This window comes from Eumetopias jubatus, unplaced genomic scaffold, assembly GCF_037043125.1.
Source record: "Eumetopias jubatus isolate StellerSeaLion01/CBP00866 unplaced genomic scaffold, mEumJub1_p1.0 scaffold_4, whole genome shotgun sequence".
NCBI classification, from domain to species: domain Eukaryota; kingdom Metazoa; phylum Chordata; class Mammalia; order Carnivora; family Otariidae; genus Eumetopias; species Eumetopias jubatus.
This window is the reverse complement of record NW_028274810.1, coordinates 63942104-63948831: the sequence shown is the minus strand read 5'-3', so window position 1 is coordinate 63948831 and position 6728 is coordinate 63942104.

Below are 6728 nucleotides of genomic sequence, written 5' to 3'. Positions count from 1 at the left end.
CAAGAAGAGGACATGGGAGCGCCTGGGTGGTGCAGTAGGTTAAGAATCCGACTCTTGGTTTCGGCTCAGGATGTGATCTCAGGGTCTTGAGTTTGAGCCCCACGTTGGGCTCTGCGCTCAGTGGGGAGTCTGCTTGAGATTCTCTCTCTTCCTCTCCCTTCCCCTTGTCCCGCCTGCTCTCTAAGTAAATCTTAAAAAAAACCCAGAAGGGTACATGGATGCTGTTCTCCCTGACATCTGACATGCTTGCACCTGCCAAGTCTGTTGTCTGGAGCCCGCAGGATCCCTGGCTGGGACGCAGGCTCTTGTGTTTCAGCCTCTTTACCTCAGAGATTCGCAGACATTGCTCCACTGTTGTCTAGCAGTCGTGAGAGGAGGAGTCTGAGGCCAGCCTGAGTGATTTCTCCCAGCACTTGAATTGCTTTTGTTTGGACTGGAGACCTGTCAGATTCTTTCTTTATACTTGAGATTCAGTAGACTTCACCAAGACCTAGTTCCAGTGTTGATTGTTTTAATATCAACATTTCCTGTGATACTGCTATGGTCTGAAGATTTGTGGGGCACCCCCCCCAATTCATATGCTGAATCCTAAAGCGCAGTGTGATAGTATTAGGGTAGGGTAAGACTGGGAGGAATGCTGAATGGATCACCCATCGGCAGCGAACCCCTTAGGAATGAGGTTGGTGCTGTTATAAAAGTGGCCCCGGAGAGCTAGCTTGCCCCCTTCCACTGGGGGAGGATACAGGCAGTCCGCAACCCCAGAAGATGGCCCTCACCCGACCTTGCTCACACCCTGATCTCAGACTTTCAGGCTCCAGAACCCTAAGAAATAAATTTCTATTGTCTATAAGCCACCCAGTCTATGGCATTCTTGTTATAGTGGCCTGAACAACTAAGGCAAATACAATATCCTCTTCTGGTCCTAAGATTTAATTCTTCTTCTTCTTCTTCTTTTTTTTTTAAATTTCAGGGACATTCTATTCAGTTGTCTCGAACATCTTTTCTATCGTATTTTGTCCTACTCTCTCACTCAGGAAGTAGAATTACAGGTATATTGTATCCCCTGCTCTTCCATAGCTGTTACTTTCTCTGTAACTATTTTTAAAAAAATTTCTTAGAAGATTTTTATTTATTTGAGAGAGAGAGAACACTAGCAGGGTTAGGGGCAGAGGGAGAGGGAGAAGCAGACTCCCCGCTGAGCAGGGAGCCCGATGCGGGGCTCGATCCCAGGACCCTGGGATCATGACCTGAGCTGAAGGCAGACGCTTGACTGAGCCACCCAGGCGCCCCTCTATAACTATTTTTAAATCTGTGTTCTCTTCTTTTCATTTTGTGATTTTTCTCAGGCTCTCTCCTCTGACCCAGATGCTTCTTAAACTGGGTTTATTTCTGTACCAGATACAGTTTGTTGGTTCTTACCCAGTCCCATTTGCCCACCCTCTCCCCTGGATTTCAGGGAGCTGGAAGCCTGAAGGCTACATTCCGGTTGGGTTCTGCCAGTGGGAAGCACTGGTGGGAGCTTAGAAGGTGGGTGGAAGGGAGAAGCCATTTTTCCACTTCTGGCAGGAGAGATTGCAGGGACTGGGTCCTGTGGCTGTGCGGCTGTCACCAGCCACAGTGGTGGGCAGCTTCTGTTCAACCGTGATGGTGCTGACACTGGCCAACAACACCCATGTGGCTCATGGGTGCAACTCTGGTTTACATCCCCACCTATTTGTTTTCCTAGCCTGCCTCTTCAACATTTTGTAACAAATTCCCTGCCTTAGTTCCCTCTCTGCTTTAAATATAGATCTGGAGCAAATGCAGTTTTCCTGGTTGAATGCTGACTGTTACAATTACCATCATTATCCCTTTGCTTCTTATGTGGCTTTACCTCTGAAACGGTTTTCTTTTTCACTTCCGTTTCTTTTCTTGGCACTGGCAGCTTGCTGGTCACCTTCTGCGCCTTATACTTGTATCTCCTCTTTAGCTTTTTGTCTTTTTAAGAGATAACTATTTTTTAGTCTCAATTCTTGTGTTCTTTCATTTCTCTTGTAACATCTGTTGTGCATCCGCATTATTTTTCTGTTCTTTCCCCTCCATTTCTTTTAGTGGCTAGTTACAGCTTCCCTAGAGTATGGCGGTTCTCAAACGGCGGCATGCATCAAAATCACCTGGAGGGCTTGTTAAGATACAGAGTCATGGGTCCCAACCCCAGCATTTCTGATTCAACAGATCTGCAGTTGGGATAGGAAATCTGCATTTCTAACAAGTTCTCAGGGAAGAGGCTGCCTCCACTGTTTCAGGGACCACACTCTGGGAAGGGGAGCGAGAGTGGATGTTGTCGGTGATCCACCCCGATCCCTCTCACCGAGCCAATGCACCCCTCAGCCAGGTGCTGTGAATGTTGGCTGCTAATGGCTCACAGATGCCCCTTTTCCTGAGAAGTTTCCCCAACAGGAGCTATGCCACCCAGAAATCCCTGAGAAGTTGTGTTCCCCTGAGGGTGACCCATGATTGATGCATTTGTCATACAAAGTCCTGGTCCCTTGCCTCAAGGTGGGAGTAGACCTCTCAGGTGCCATTCATGATCCAGAGCTCCTTATGGGATCAGGCTGGGGCTTCAGCTGAAGCCATAGCTTTTTTTTAAATTTTTTTAAAGATTTATTTATTTTGAGGAGGGGGGCAGAGGGAGAGAATCTTCAAGTGGACTTCCTGCCGAGCGTTATTGGGCTCCATCCCACGACCCTGAGATCACAATCTGAAGGAAACCAAGAGTTGGATGCTCAATTGCCTGAGCCACCCAGGCGCCCCTGAAGCCTCTCTTTGATTAACTTTTTCCCCTTGCCTTATCCTGCTTCCTGAGAGCACTCACTCAATAAATCACCCGTACAAGAGTCCCTGTTTCAGGCTGTTTCTAGAGAAAATGACCTCACGCAGTCCCCTTCTGGGTCTTTTCTGATCACTCTTTAATGGGGCTTATTTTTTGCTGGAACAGAATGTAGAAGGATGAGGAGTAAGCTGGGGCAATCTGCAATTTTCATTTAGATTAGCTGTCTTAAATACCCTCTTATTAAGTTTATTACCTCCTTTGCAATGGGGCTCCTAGAAATCCCCTTCAGTCACACTCTCTGTTTCAACTGCCTTCTCACCGCCTGTTATGCACTGAATTCATATGTTGTAGCTCTAACCCCCAATGTGACTGTGTTTGGAGACAGGGCTTGGAGGTGGTAATGAAGGTTAGATGAGGTCAGGGGGCGCCTGGGTGGCTCAGTCGTTAAGCGTCTGCCTTCGACTCCGGTCATGGTCCCAGGGTCCTGGGATCGAGCCCCGCATCCGGCTCCCTGCTCGGCGGGAAGCCTGCTTCTCCCTCTCCCACTCCCCCTGCTTGTGTTCCCTCTCTCGCTGTGTCTCTCTCTGTCAAATAAATAAATAAAATCTTGGGCGCCTGGGTGGCTCAGTTGGTTAAGCGACTGCCTTCGGCTCAGGTCATGATCCCGGAGTCCCGGGATCGAGTCCCGCATCGGGCTCCCTGCTCAGCAGTGAGTCTGCTTCTCCCTCGGACCCTCCCCCCTCATGCTCTCTCTCTATCTCATTCTCTCTCTCAAATAAATAAAATCTTTAAAATAAATAAATAAATAAAATCTTTAAAAAAAAGGTTAGATGAGGTCAGGCTAGGGCACTGATACTAGAGGATCAGTGTCCTTTTAAGTAAAGACACTTTACTTAAAGTGGCTCAGTTAATTGTCTGACTTCGGCTCTGGTGGTGATCCCAGGGTGCTGGGATTGAACGCTATATTGGGCTCTCTGCTCAGTGGGGAGCCCGCTTCTCCCTCTCCCTCTGCCCCTCTCCCCCTGCTTGTGCACTTGCTTGTGCTCTCTCTGTCAAATAAATAAATAAAATCTTAAAAAAAGAAAAAGAAAAGACACCAGAGAGGGGCACCTGGGTCACTCAATTAAGTGTCTGACTTCAGCTCAGGTCATGATCTTGGGGTCCTGGGATCGAGCCTCGGGTCAGGCTCCCTGTTTGGTGGGAAGTCTGCTTCTCCTTCTCCCTCTGCCCCCCCACCCCTCTCTCTCTCTCAAATAGATAAAATATAAAAAAGAAAAGAGAAAGCCCCAGAGAGTTCTCTCTCCTGCTCTGTACAAAGAGGTCATGTGAGCACATAGGGAGTCGGTGCTCATCTCCAAACCAGGAAGAGAGGTCTCACCCAACCAACTACACTGGCACCCTGATCTTGGCCTTTCAGTCTCCAGAACTGTGAGAAAGTAAATGTCTGCTGTTTAGGCACCCTAGCCTGTGTTATTTTTTCACAGCGGCCCGAGCTGTTTCTAAGACACCCTCCTTCACCACACTTCCTCCAGCAGTCTCCTCTGGTGTATCTTGCCTGTCTCTCCTTCAGCTCCCTCGCCCCTGCCATTCTGAGTTAGTAACCTCAGCCCTCCGGGGACATTGCCCCTCCTCTGAAGCCACCTGCAGGCTGAGATGGCTTCAGTCTAATAAAAAAATTGTTGAAGCAGCTTTCGTGTCTGTGACACGTTCAAGAAAATCTCTAGTTCTGGGAGAGCATAGCAGTTCTCAGCTTCCTTTTCACCAAAATCCTGATGTCACAGGACTTAGTGAAAATCCTCTCCAGTTAGAGGTTGTAACTACTTCCATGAAGATGAAATTCTTTTTTCTTTCTTTTTGTAATTCTTTTGTTGTGAATAATGAGTTTTGAGAAAGGGGATGGAGTAAAAATCCCTTTACCCCACCATCTTTAACCAGAAGTATCCACCCTGTATTTATATATGATTTATATCCCTTTATAAAGTATGATATTTGATGTCTGTATATATATTTTCTAATGTATGGATGCATAGTCGTTTCCAGTTTCCTGTCCTGTAAGAAGCATTGTTATCAATCTTTGCTCATTTGTCATTTATCTGATTATTTCATTAGAATATAATCCTAGAAATGGAATTTGTGTCAAAAGCTATGTGTGTGTTTAACTTTGCATACTGCCACATGTTATTTTACAAGGTTTGCTATCAGCTACAAAGGGCTGTTGGAGCAACATCTAAAAGGTGACGCCCCCAAAGGATGTCCTCCACGGAGGGGCATTCCTGAGACAGGGCTCATAACAGCAATGCTTTTTAAAAAGTCTGTATAAATGAGTGAGAGACACAAGAATTTTCATTTGTGTAATATTTCTTTGCCCTGTTTGAATACATGGTTAAAATGTCATTAGATTTTTACTTTTTTAAAAAAGTGGCTCAGTTGGTTAAGCATCTGCTTCAGCTCAGGTCATGATCTCGGGGTCCTTTCGGGCTCCCTGCTTCTCCCTCTCCCTCTGCCCTTACCCCTCCCGCTTGTGCTCTCTCTCTCAAATAAATAAAATCTTTAAAAATATAATAAAAAAAACAAAAAAGTAAAAACTTGATACAAGGCACTGCGGTAGGCACTGGCCCACAGTAAGTGATCCAAAAACGTATATTTTATTAGCTAGCTTTATTAAAAACTCCTCCAGGATGTTATAGTATAAAGAGATAGAGAACAATGCAAATAAATGAACAATGTTCATTTATTCAGTCAACACATTTTGATTGAAAATGTACTATGTGCCAGGCACTGTTCTCAGGCCTGAGGATACAGTCAGAAGCAAAAGAAACAAATGTTCCCTGCCCTTGTGGAATTTACATTCCAATGAGGGAAAGAGACAATAAACACAATATACATAATAAAGAAGAAAAAATATGTGTTAGTAATAAGCAGGGCCATCCCTAAAAGGTTGTGGGAGCCGAAGGCGATTCAGTCAATTGAGCCCCTACCCAAGATAATCACACTTGAAAGGAGACTGCACTGCCCTCATCTTTCACAGCATGCTTGGGATATGATTAAAGGGAAGAAAATCTCAGCTGAATTTTAGTGGTAGTGTGAAAAGGGAAGTAAGGTACCAGAAGCCCTGAAGCAAAGGACCCAGGGTGGCTAGTTCCAGAACAAAGGAGAAAAACAATGGGGGGAAGGAAGACTGAATGTGTTTATGTTGCAGTGTTGTATGTGGGTGGGGAATGGCCAGGGTGAAGAGACGCTGTAATTTTGGATACCCGAGGCCAGGGAAGGCCTCACTGAGATTTGGTGTAAGGATCTGAAGTACATGAGTTAGCTAGTTGTACAGATATGTAAGGAAAGAGCCCTCCAGGCAGAGGAGGCAAACTCAAAGGTCTCAATCCCAGAGCACACACAGCACAATGGGAGTCAGGAGTCAGTGGGTAGGTGGAAATAAATCCAAATGAGGGATGAAGGGGGCTCAAGGAAGCCAACTGGGGACAAATGAGACTTTAAAAAGATGATGGGTTCAGCAGTGAAGAAAAAAGAAAAAAGATAAAGCCACATATTATTATACCTATTGCTTGAAATTTGGAGAGGTTTTTATAAGGTGAAATGAATTTTTAAAGTCCAGGAAAGCGAAGGTTAAAGAATGCTGTTTTTAAGTAGCATAAAGTGGTATTACAAGCACTACCCTGATAACTTGTTCTCTGCATCCACAGAAGACAGACACAGAGAAAAAAGGCTTAGAGATAATTTACTAGGCCTGTGCCAAAGAGATCAATCAGACAACCCCCGGAGATCCCTTCCAGCAATCTGCGAGCCTTAACCCTGTTTCTTACACAAAGAATCATTGACATTTCAGTTTAGGAAGTTGGCCAAAAGAAAATCCTTAGCATTTCATTTTATTGAACATGAACACAATTGCTCTAAGTCACCT